Here is a 13,784-nt window from a genome sequence, read left to right as displayed (position 1 = left end):
ACAAATCACACATAGAATTTGTTGCATTGCTAAAGTTGTCTCACATGGCACAGTTGAAGACCCATTATTTTCAAAAGCTTTTAAACTAAATCAACATTTAGCACTTAATCCTTCCCTTTCACTTAGCTGTGGAAAGTAAGGCACCCAATTTACTACCGCCTTTCAGACTCTCTCTAAAGAAAACAGAGGGAGGAAAATGCTTCTAGATTCCCTTGTTTTAAGAGGACTGTTTAAGCTAGGTGGTTACCGTTGATCTCCACAGAATATGAGGGCAGCTAATACTAGGTACCTCTTCAGCAGCTGCAATTGTATGAGCAGAACCCCTTGCAGAGATTGCAACTTACTTGCACTCTTTTATGTGATAACCTATTTAGAGTACCTATAAGGTATCTCTGAAGATATCTGAAGACTACTTTTAAGACATATGAGAAATTCTTTCTAGATCTTAAATTGAAGGCATGTGTTGGGGTTTGGATGCTTGAGGAGTGTACCATGGGTCTCTGAATTTTCACTGTTACTGTCCCTTCCTAACATTGGCTTTAAAAAGTATTTACCTAATGCTGCTCTTCCTTGCCCCTTAAGAAACACCATATGCACAGGGCATCCTGATTAACTGTATCCTCACATTCAACCAGGCTAAAGAATGTCCTTTTTCAGGTGATTTCAATTACTACATAGAAACTTGTTAAATTAAGAAAGAACATTTCTTTCAATTTCACTCAGAAGTACTGACAGCTGAGACAGATTAAATGCTGAACCAAAGATGAAACATTTAACCTATCACAAAGTAGTTTTCTGTGAAGTAGGGAGAAGGAAGGAGAGGTCACTACATTCTGTAAATATGATGCATTTGTGTGTTTTTAATAACACCCTTCAGCCAACAATTTTAAAGAAATTCCTGGCAACTTTCAGAAAGCTTTTAGAACACAAAAGCAGTGAAGTCAAAGAAAAATAATCCTTTCTTTCCTCTTCATCCTCTAATATAATACTTGTTATTTTCTAACCCAGACATATCAGAGACAGAGCTAATGAATTATTCGGTAGAAATGAAATTTAGTTTTAACTGAAATGAGGCAAAAATCTTCAGGAAAGAATAATCTTCTTGGAATATATGTCACAGACTGCAGCTAGCAAAATAAAATTAATGTCAGTGCCGCTGGTGAAAGAACAACAATTGAATTTCTTAAGAAGTTAATAAAAAATGAGATCTCATCAACCTACATTCTGTTCAGATTTGGATTTATATATGCAAAATCCACTTACTATTTGAAGCAGCAGACTAGTCTACCGATTTTCCAGGGCAATTTTTTCTTTACATACCTACCTTACTAAAGCTTCTTCTTACCTTGGAAATCCCTTGAGACTATCTGCACGCACCAGTGTTCATAGAGAGACCTTCTGTGCTAAGATAAGAACATTCATCACAACCCAGGCTTGGGGCGAAAAGCATAGAAGCTTCATTTACATTCCTGGAAATACTCAAAAGTTTAGATCTGTCAGGACTACCACTAATTTCTTTTAACATAGTGGTTATATTTGCCTTTGATGTAATAATTTTTTGGTTAGGAAATTTATTCACAAGAAAGTTTATTTAGTCGGTTTTTAGTGAACAAGTACTCAAAAGACATAGGTCAGCTGGAAGCTGACTTGAGCTTACCATAAATCATTGTTCAGTCCTGACTTAGTTATTACTTTTCAGGGGTGCAAAATATGAGCTGGGCAGCCTGAACACATGGACCTGGGGAATGTCATTAGTTTGTAGGCTAATTCTACAAAAATCAGATAGGCATATCATGCCTTTTCCATTCTAAGGAGAAAATTAAGTATGCTGTATCCCAAATGGTTGGAGGCATTTGGCATTAAGTATACTCTCAAATGGATGTAACAGACACATGTTTTAAGTAGACTAGATCGTTTCATGGAGACAATCACATTTCTCTGTAGTCAATGAATATAAAGAAATGGAGATAAAAAAGCACACAAACACCTAAATTAATCTCATATTCCCTTCAGTCCCTTCCTCCAGATATCTGCACTTTAGGATAATCAGAGAATCATGCCATCATAGACTGGTTTGGGTTGGAAGGAACCCTTGAAGTTCATCTAGTCGAACTCCCCTGTACTTAGCAGGGCCATTTTCAACTGGATCAGGTTGCTCAGAGCCCTGTTCAATCTGACCTGGAATGTTTCCACAGATGGGGCACCCACAACCTCTCTGGGCAACCTGTTCCAGTGTTTCACCAACTGCATGTAAAAAATTTCTTCCTTATATCTAAATCCATCCTCTTTTAGCTCAAAGCCATTACCCCTTGTCCTATCACAACAGGACCTGCCAGAAGCTCTGTCTCACAACTTTAAGTCCCCTTTAATTACTGAAAGGCTCCTTTAGGGTCTCCCCAAAGACTTCTCCAGGCTGAACAGCCCCAGCTCTCTCAGCCTTTCCTCACAGGAGAGGTGTTCCAGCCCTTGGCCATCTTCATGGCCCTCCTCTAGACTCACTCCAATAGGTCATTCCTGTGCTGAGGACACCAGAGCTGGACACAGTACCCCAGGTGGAGTCTGACAAGGAGGAATAGAGGGGCAGAATCACCTCCCTTGACCTGCTGGTCACACTTCTTTTGATGCAACCCAGGACACATTTGGCTTTCTTAGCTGCAAGCACATACTGCCAGCTCATGTACAGCTTTTCACCTGCCAGCAATGCCAAGTGCTTCTTGGCAGGGCTGCTCTCAATCTCTCCATCCCCCAACCTGTACTGATGCCTGGGGTTGAATGCTCTGTGCTATCATGACAGTACACGTCCAGTTTTGTTTGACACATTCATCCAAATACCAAAAGCAGCAATATGATTTTTGTTTTCTGTAGGGAAAGATGAAAATATAATCCATGCTATTCTACAGTTTTGTTTATCCCCTTTTGCTAAGTGACTACCTTCCAAAATAGTAACCATTCAAAATGTGCCAACTGTCTTAATCAACTGGAAGCCATCCTCATCACACTATATGGACACTGAGAGGTTGTGCCTGTAAGTTCACTTGAGGAGGAAGCATAGGAAACTGGAGAGGAGCAGGGATAAAAACAATGACTTATAGGTAAGTGAACTGTGGTAGTGCCTTTTCTCTCTTCCCTGTGATGAGTTGAGGGACAACTGCTACAGAACTTCAACCCAGACCAGCCAGGTCAGACAGAACCAGGGGCAGGGCTGGAGGCTGGACAAATGGGGCCCAGGCCCTCGACAGGCACTCTGGCCAGACATGATGGGGACAGACTACTCTGGTGTTTGAGAAACCCACGGATGTGTGTGTCCTAGTGGACAAAGATGGTGCAGTGATGCAGGGAGTTTGCCTGCCAGGAAACCCCTGCCCTGGTGGTCTCAAGAGAAGGAAGAGCACTTGCTGAGGTGATGGTGATGTCTGTGTGAGTGCTGGTTGTCTTTGTGTGGCTGCCAGAAATAGCACTGCTTTCTGTACTGATCTCTGTAGCCAGATTGAAAAAAACATGTCAGTCACCTCGGAAGATTAACGGATTTTATTAACAACTCAAAACAACTGAAAGCAGGATCCCAAGATAAGCCCAAGCTCCTAATGACAAGCCAGAAAAACAGAACAGCGCTCGCGAGATGCTGGGCACTCCCCGGACATGCACCTCACAAGAGAAGGACCTGGTGCAAAGTACCAAGGCAGTTCTTATAGCCTGTCCTTATTCAGGATTGGTCCATTTCCAATCCGCTCCCTTACTGGTTCATCTAGGGGTCCTCTCATTGGCTCATTACAATGGAGTGTTCCTAGCCAATCATTTCCTCAACTCTTTGATTCACTGATGAGCTTGTTCCACCTAGCCGCATTCATGATGATGTCATATCACCTGGGGAAGAGTTTTAGAAGTTTCTTATTTACAACACCCCCATATAGTTTCGCCATCTTGTGATTACATAGGAGTATTACACCTGTACATCTCGTGCACGCTTGAATTAACTCTGCCCTATGACCAATCGACTTCAAAACTTAGCCCCAGCATAACCAACCACTTAATTAGCAATAAAATTATTAACTATATATTAGTAACTAGTATACTACTACCCAAGATGTGTGTGATGCATGTGTGTATCTGCATGGCACAGGAGAATTCCCCTAAGACTAAAAATTCAGTAGATGTGGCTTCCTTTATCATCTTCTCTGGGCTGTGGCTCCACTAATGGGGTTCCTGCAATTTCCTTGATTGTGACTCAAGATGTCTGGTCCCTTTTAAGAACACTGGCAGTCCACCACTGTCAAATGTTTATTGTAAATACGTTACACTGACATATAGCAAGATTTCCTCCTGGACACAGAGAAAGTAACACCTTGCTTAAGTTTCATTTTATTAGGCCACCAATTTTAATCTCATTAATATGGTTATACCAATGGTAAAATTGCCTGGAACAGTGCTTGTCTGTGAAGAATCAGTTACTTAAATTACTGAAAGATATAATTTGTTTGTCTTATCAGCTCTGGCCACATTTCACATTCTCAGTGGTATGTGGTTTTGACAAAGAAAGCTGCAGAACGGGTGCATGATGTGAATATATACTTCCATTGTAGTAGTGTAGAAAGCCATTTGAATTAATTGTCTCGGTTTGGTGGTTTTATTTTAATGCATCATGCATGTCATGCATTGAATATCTGGCATGGTTTAACTAATGTGATTTTTAAGTTGCTCACTCTTTCATGATTTGATTGAGATCAGTTAGAATTATTAATCTTTTTATAATGCATATGTGTTTTCAGCAAAGAAGGAATTAAAAAAAATTCTTATAACTGAATGTACTTGACTTCTGAGTTTTTCACCAGTTTTGAAAAAGGTCAGCTTCATTGTGCCCATACAAAGGAATATCACTGGAATTTTCAATTTATTCACATGGGAACTGCAATTTCTGTTAGACCTACACACATATGAATGAGGAAGAGATCTACACAAATGCAGCTTTTCCATCCACTATTTGAAAATCTCCTACAAACAGACATGAGTTGAAATCACAGAATCATGAAATGATTTGGGTTAAAAGGGACCTCAAAAATCATCCTGTTCCAAACCCCCGGCCATGGGCTGGGACACCTTTTACTACACCAGTTTGCTCAAAGCTCCATCCAGCCCGGCCTTGAACACTTTCAGGGATGGAGCATCCAGAACTTCCCTGAGCAACATGTTCCATTGTCTCACCACCCTCACAGTGAAGAATTTCTTCCTAGTATCTCATTAAAATTGACCTTCTTTCAGTTTAAAGCCATTACCCTTGTGCTGTCACTACAGGCCCTTGGAAAAGTCTCTTTCCAGCTTTCTTATAGGCCCACTTCCGGCACTGGAAGGCTGCTTCAAGGTGTCCCTGGAGCCTTTTCTTCTTCATCCAATACTCTCATCCTGTCTTCATAGGAGAGTTGCTCCAGCCCTCTGACCATCTTTGTGGCCCTCCTCCAGACGCACTCCAACAGGTCCATGTAAGCAAAAGGAATAAATAACTGGGCAATTAATTTCCATTTTTGACAGTGTCCTTAACACCTAAATATTCTGAAAACCTAGAAGGAAACCAGTAAATCCTATCAAGACCCTATTACATGTTATGATACAGAAACTCCTGCCATATGCTGTAGACAGAATACATATAAATGGAGTTACTTTAAACTGAAATCTCAGGTGCTCTGTGCACTCTTGTGTAGGAATTTTACTCAAAGTCATCTATAGGTGCTAAGGTGAATTAAAGTGCTGCTAATGAAACTTCAGTAGTACAAAATCTGTGAGGACTAACGTTAAGGTAGGTATGCATAAACTCCATTAGTCTTGAATTGCTTAGCACCATCAATGACCTAGGCATGCCAGTAATAAGCATGAGGAATTTAGAAGAATTTTCATACTGATAAAAAAATGACTGTTGACCAAAATCCTAGAAATAGAAGAATGTAAACATTAAAAGGTAAGACAACATTTACCTTAGTTTGAAAGCACAGACAGTGAAAAGGAAGGAAATGAGAAAATTTGTGCATGGAGAAGTCCACAACTGAGGAAAAAATCTCAGGGAAACTTAAAACATGAAGTTCTCTGAAGTTTCCTCCATGTGTATAATTGATCCCTTAATTATTGCTAGAGCTATTTGACTGGTCATGTGTTAAAAAAATGTGCTACTGTCCATAAGTATGGTTTTAAAAACAGTAGATTTGGTTGTGACTACAAAAATTTTATTAGGTAACGGAAGAAAATTACTTTCTAACATTTGTAATTTTAAATTAATCTAGATAGGTGTCTGAAAATGCAGATAAGGGCTTAATAGCATATTCAGAAATACTCATCACTAATATCCACTAATTCCAAAAATCTCTTTATTGGCGCATGTTCTTATTGCAGAGGTTTTTCCATTCCAAGATGTATAGAGGACAGAGAGATGCTGTTGTTCTAGTAACAGAGAAGTAGTTTATAAAAGAATACTTAGAGTCAAAGCAGACAAATTAATTTGCCATATCAGCTCTTAACACAAAATATCTGTTACAGGCGGTTGATGCCTTTTCCTGGTCTTAAAATCAAGAGGCATACACGGTTAGAAGGGGAAAAGGGATTTTACCTTGGTATTTATTTTAAGGATCCTTAGGTGCACATGTCTGGGTCATATGCATCGAAATGCACCCCGCCAAAATGCCTACCCTAAAAGATCGGGTATAACATTATAGGTTCCACCAATTAGCATATCCATCAAAGATTCCCCAATGAGAGGCTCAAGTGAGCCCCCCTCCCCAAGGAGCCCTCCCCTGGATGGCTCCATCCCAGTTCACAGAATGTGTTCTGGAGAGGACCCCGGGGTCTGGGGCACACTGATCCCTAGCTACAAAGCCTCCAAAATGTCCAGTCTCCCAGCCTGACAAACGAGTCCAAGAATGCAAGGAAAAAGCACCAGGAATACAGAAGTTGTAAAAAAGGCACAACAGGGGTATAAAAGAAAAGGCAAAAAATCTTCATGGCATCACAGTAATATCACTACAGTATCACTGCCTGGACCAAGACAGCATCAGCTGCATTGTTGTGACATGCTGAGACAGGTCTAAAAAGTTGCAAATCTAGGAGGTAGGTAGGATATGTGGGATTGCTCAAGTATATGAGACATCACTTCGCAGACAATTCTGAGACTATATTTTTGGACACTGTAAATATAGCAGTTAGGCTGAGAAGACAGCCAAAGACAAGCAATACCATTCCCCACAAGTTCTAAAGGAAATCAATTCATGCCATATGTAACCATGCAGTTAAAACTGTCTCAGTATCAAGCATAGAAAGTAGTAAACATGATGAAAAATTTTGAAAAGGATTCTGATAACCCCAGTGAAGTAAATCTGAAATTGTACAAAGCAAATTATTAGAAAATATAATAAACCATATAACTAAAAAGTTGATACTTGGATAAAAGCATCTTGTGGAAGAATCAACATAGCTTTGTAAAGAGAAGCTGTACCTCACAAATAAATGGTAGAAAAATCTAACTGGTATAATCCTCCAGGATCCCCAGAAAGCACTCAGCAGGGTTGTCCACCAAAGGCAGTTACAGAGAGTAAGCTGTTGGGAAGTAAGAGGGAAGCCCCCACAGGGACAAAGATCTGCTTTAAACATATAAAACTAAAGTAAGGCAAAAGTAAGATTGAGTTTACCTTTTTTCCTCAGTAGAAGGAGGAAAACAACAGGATCCTCAAGATATCTGTGTGAAGCTTTGTACTTCAGCATGTTCAAGAATGATCTGGAAAATGAAACAATGCTTAAGTGATTTACTTTTCTAATGCCTCTAAGTTATTCAGGGCTCTAACAGCAACAGTCTACTGGGTGGAGTTAGGGAAATAGCAAAAGAAGTTCATGATAGTGAGCAATAACAAATGAAAATCAATCTAGATAAAATAAACTAATGCACAAAATGAAAAATACAAAATTAGAAAAATAGAAAATAATATAGAATAGCTCATTATAAATCCAAGGTGCATCCACAGCATGAATATATTGTGCTGCCTTGGTGTCTCCCCACTCTTCTATTCACAATGCGTAGAACATACTTAGAGACAGTTGAAAAGGACAATGAAGGATGGAGAATGAGACATTTGACTGCTGCTGCAGGTGCTTTAATCCAAACTCTTTCTTTTCAAAGAATTTTGTTTAATGGAGATGCCTATGGTCTAAATATGCCTAAGTTTTAACCAGGCACCTTGAGTACCAACAGATCTGCTCTTGGTCCATCCAGAACTGCTGTATGAAGCAAGCCAAGGTATGAAAGCTCCTGAGATCTGTATGAGCTGCAGTTAGGCTTCTGCAGACTTTGGACAAGTGCCAAATGCTGTGGGCACTCAGAGAGCATACGCACCAGGCTGAGGTCCTGAATCAGGGGAGAAGGAGATGGTGTAACTACCATTAATTCTCCCCATGGACTCCTCCTTCTATAGGCCATTAAGAGATACAAATGTTCATCAGTCATGTCTCAGAGGAATAAATATGTGTGGGTCCCTCCCAATGAAGTTACTCCATTCTCTCAAATTAGCTAAATACAAAAAAAGAATAATTTTAATATAGTACCAAATACAACCTAAAGCTACCAGCGCAGCACCACAGCTCCTAAACTTTCCTGTGTGTCTTTTGATGGTGGGAATAAGCTTCTAAACTAATCAAAAAATTATTTTCAAATTGCATAATGTAACAGCAGGTGGCACTGTCACATCAAAACTTGTACAATCATTTCCTGTTCATGTTGAATCAGATTTTACTCCCAGATAATGGCACGGAAAAGTGAGTGACAAGGAAATTTACACATTATAAATAAATATAATTTCCTAAATAGCCTTATTCATTTCTGATCAACCATTTGAGTCATGCAATGTTTTAATCCTTTGATTTGAGTTATTACTTTTGCCAATACACTTGCAATGATCCTCTTTGTTCTGTTTAGCCATTGTGACAGTTCTACATTCCGAGAAGAAATAAGCTGAAGCATACATAACTATTTCTTCCAAAACTGCTTAGCTAATAAGACACAAGACTGAAATTTCCTCTCCTTTCACATACAGTACAATGTAGGAAAGCTGTAACGACAAAGAAAAATCAACTTTCACTGTTTCTTGAAAGGAAAAGCTTTTCACCGAAAGATTTACCAAGTGGCTGGAAATACTGAAACACTTCATGAAGGAGGAGTAGGAGCAGTCTGGCTATTCTGAACACCAATATCTACAGCCATAACAGTTCTATGTAGAAGTATCATCTGTAACCACCTCTGGAAAAGACCCCAAAACATATGCTCCATTGTTGGGGCCCTCCCCCCTTCCATGTGGTCCTGGGAGAGGGGCCCTGGGGGGGAAGCACGGGGTTTCCCTGCCCCTGCTCAGCCTCATTCCCCATTGGTTGTTTTGTGTTCCCCTGCGTGGGCAAGGACCCTCGAGTCCCGCGATTGCCGCAGTTCCTCGGCAGAGCTCCGGCCATGCGGCTGGAGAAATAAACATCTCTCTGAAACATCTATCAAGAATCGGTCCATTTATTTCTTTTCCATGGGCCTCCTTGTTTGATACGTGTGTTGCAGTTTCCCCACTGTAACAAATAGTAGAGAATTGCGAGTAGAACGATCCCCGATCCCTAAGGACAGCGACTGATTTGTGAGTAAACTCTGGATTCCTATTCTTGTTTTGTTTTGCTGTTCCATCTCTAAACTATGGAGGAATCATGGAAAGACTCTTGGGTCTCTGAGCCGCATATGGACATTTATCTTAAACTTGAAAAGATTCTTGAACAACGATTTGTAAATTTTAGCTTAATTCAAGCTCAAAAAGAACTTAAACATTTCCTTTTATGGTTGTTTAAGAACTTTTTCTACATTTCTTGGGATTTAGTTCTTACCAAAGACTTTTGGAAGACCGTTTGGACACAGTTAATTTCTGAGTCAAAATATATGCCGATGGAAGAATATTTTCATGAATATTATTTAATTACTGAGACTGTTGAGCAATGTCAGCTGTGTCTTGGCAAAGGGAAGCGTGCCTCAGAGTCCATACGACCCAGACCACGTGGACCAAGCGCTCTGCGAGCAGCAGTGAGGCAGTTCCTGCGCGTGGGTGGAGCAACACGATCTGCAGTGTCGGCAGCAGAGCGAGGCGTGGCAGGAGCGGTGCAACCTGACGGTGCCCACCTGGCCCCGTGCAGCGCGTGGTGGAGCGAGCCCCATGAATGCCTGACCGAGAGGGGTGGCATGTGGGCGGTGGCTGGCGGCGGTGGCGGTGGAGCGGAGCCGTGCCTAGCCAAAACGCGCACTGGAGCAGGGCTCAGGGGGGTTGTCACTTGGGGGCCCGGCCGAGACATGGGCGTGGCCCCAGGCAGCGGCAGCACAGCTGAGAGCAGAGGCGGCAGCAGCATGCGGGGAGCTGAGCGGCGCGGTCCAGCCTGGCTCGCGCAGCCCCAAATGCGACCCTGGGAAGAGCGCGCAGGCACGAGCAGCCCTGACAGCCCCGTCAGCACTGACAACCCCGGCAATTCCAACATGGGAGCGAGTGATAGTGAAAGAGAAAGCAAAAACGCAGTGAGCCAGAAAACAGCAGCCACTAGGAAAAAGGAAAAAATCACCATAGCTAAGGTTTTAGGAATAGTAAAATGGTATAATGTTAAACAAAAATTATGGTTTTAAAACAAGATGTGACAACCAGGAAGACACATTTGTTCATAGAACTGCTATTAATAAGAATAACCCTAAAAATTACCTGCAAAGCGTAGGAGATGGGGAGGTTGTACAATTTGATATAGTGCAAGGAAAGAAGGGTTTACAAGTAGCAAATGTTACTGGGCCTGGGGGTATTCCAGTCAAAGGCAGCCGTTATGCACAAAATTATAAACAATATTCATGCCAGCAGTGTCCCTACCCACAACCTACTTTCCGCTTTTACCCTATACCCAATATGAACCCTTTCCTAAGTTTACCCCATCCCCAGTTTATTCCTAATCCATTTTTCACCCCATGGCTTCCCTATACAATTCCCTTTCCCTACAACTCCTCTCCGATGCCAAGGGGGGGATGAAAAGGGGGAGGGAAGAAATTAACTATTTTTGTTTAGAGTTCCAACAGGTACAAATGGAAGAAACCCTCTCCTGCCTCAGTTTCCCCACAAAACATGCCTGGAGAGTCCTGTCTCCCTTCTGTCAGCCTTAAGATGTTCCAGAGAATCTGTTTGGACATTTAAAGACTCAGGAGGGTGGCTTGTTTTGTTTTAAAACTGTCCTTGTTATCTCATGCTTATCCAGTTGTTTTCAATGTTAAGTTTTAAATCTCTTTTTGTTAAAAATAAACGGGTGAAATGTTGGGGCCCTCCTCCCTGCCATGTGGTCCTGGGAGAGGGGCACTGGGGGGGAGACACAGGATTTCCCTACCCCCTGCTCAGCCTCGTTCCCCATTGGTTGTTTTGTGTTCCCCTGCGCAGGCAAGGACCCTCGGGTCCCGGGACTGAGCAGTTCCTCGGCAGAGCTCTGGCCATGCGACTGGAGAAATCAACATCTCTGAAACATCTATCAAGAATCAGTCCATATATATATTCTTTCCACGGGCCTCGTCGTCTGATACACTTGTTGCAGTTTCCCCACTGTAACACTCCATGTTTGATATCTACAAGATATTTTTGAGTACTTTTGTCCTTAGCATTTGTAGCATGCTGATATGTGTTTAAGCCCCTTATTCCCACATTGAGGACAAATTTCTGAATTACACTTTACAAGTCACTGGGCCTTGGGATGGACAACTAACTACAGGCCATGATTCAGAAACCTAAGCCAACTATTAGAGGAGCAACTGTCTATTAAACTGCCTGTTAAACCTTTCTTTTTCCCTTAATCACAAGGTGGGCTTCAGATGCAGACCCTGTCTTCTCAGGGTAGGTGACTTGGACCATAATCTTGAAGAGAAAACAGTCTATCAGAGATGAGCGCTCTCCCTCCTCAGGCCCATCCTGGCCCCAGGGAAAGTTTTCGTATCAAAAGTGTATTTCCAAATCGGGACATTGCTGGAAGGGAGTGGTTGTATTTGTCTACTTTTATTGCACCAGACTAAGAAAATCTCAGTTTTATCTTGAGTCAAATATTCATAAAGCATGAAACAGTGGATGTTACATCAGCATGTGTTTGTAAATCTGTGACTGACTGCGACTCTTACTGTGACTGTGACTGTGACTGTGACTCCTCCCTTGTGCCCTTACCACAGGGCAGGGCCTCCTCCAGCCTGCCCTCCACCACAAGGCCTCCCAGAGCAGAGACCCAAACACCACACTCTCTCCCCCAGGAGGAACCATGCAAACACCACAGCAGGCTCCAGAACGCTGCTGAGGAGTGCCATGCAAACTCCTACGTCTCCACATATTATGATATTTTGTAAAATCTTACAGGTTCTTTGAAAATTTTCAAAGCAGAAAACCTTGAGCAAACCATCCCTTTCTCTCTGAGGCAATGCTCTGACTGCCACCTGGTTTAGTGACAGCGAAACAGCTGTGGAAGAAAACCTGACAGACATCTCCCACACACCTCATCCCTCAACCCTGACTCCAGTGAGGCCAGATGTGGGACAAACTGCTAATGCAAGGCATTCAAATCCCATGAGATCATTGGAGAAGCATATTTTTGAATACTTAATGAGTTTTACTCAAGAATGTATTTTGCGTTTGGACTGTGAACAAAATTTCAACACTTTCTTAACAAACACAAAACTCGAGACTTTTATTTTACTTTGTATTACAATAAAAAAATGAGATTATTAACTAATATCATGAAAATTCTGGAGCCAAGACAGAAAACAGGAAAATAATATCAGATTTTGAAAAGAAACATAGTACTTGACTTAGGGATTTGTAACAAATGGGTAATTATCTGTAATAGAGGGAATTTCATCCCAGAGGAATATTTGATATACAAACATTATTTTTGGCCTGCACTGGAAAATATAGATTATTAAAAATAAAATTCAAAATTCTAAACATTGCAAGAGTCTTGCTGAAGTATTTTAATCTGCTAATATAAAAATGTCTTTGAGTTGTAACTGAAAAGCCAAGTTTGGCTTTTTGGTATAATATCTTACAGTTACATCACAGGCATAACATTACAAAAGACATGGCCAGATCCAGCTCCAGCCTAGATCTGGGCCCCTGTGCAGCAGCACAGGCTTTATGTCTCAGGAGACCAAAGTAGGGAAGCAGTGCAAAAGTAGGGGAGCAGTGCACAACACTGAGGGGAAGGTAGGGACTCTCATTTAAATAAAATGTGTGACATTCTTCCACCATTGCCAGATGTCTCCAAAATAGATCTAGCTCTCTTCAGCAGCATCTATGTGTTCATGATTCTGTTTCTGCTGGCATCCAGAAGATGGAATGAAGTGCAACAAACAGAAGCTGAGCAGGCGGGTTGGACCACGTGACTTCCAGAGGTGTCTTCCAACTTCAATCACCCTGTGATTCTGTCATCCCAAATTGTTTCTAATCAAGATTTGCTAAATGAAATTACCAAATACTAGTGGCCTCCTCATAACAGTAGGTAAATTTTTGTGCAGTTTTCAAGGGGTTCAATTAGATTAATTTCCCCAGGTTCTCTCTGTACTTAATGTGTTAACCCTGCCCCCATCTACTGTAAGAAACCTAGAGAGATGCTGTTCAAGCCAGCTGTGAGGGTGTGAGGATGTGAAATTCTTGTCTGTTGCTTCACTTCTGGGCTGTTCAGCATGCCATATGAACATGCTGCCTGTGGAAAAGCAGTGCAGGCAAAACTCTCCCTGTTTGTAG

Source organism: Corvus moneduloides, chromosome 1 (assembly GCF_009650955.1).
Source record: "Corvus moneduloides isolate bCorMon1 chromosome 1, bCorMon1.pri, whole genome shotgun sequence".
Classification (NCBI taxonomy): Eukaryota; Metazoa; Chordata; class Aves; order Passeriformes; family Corvidae; genus Corvus; species Corvus moneduloides.
This window is presented reverse-complemented; position numbering follows the sequence as displayed.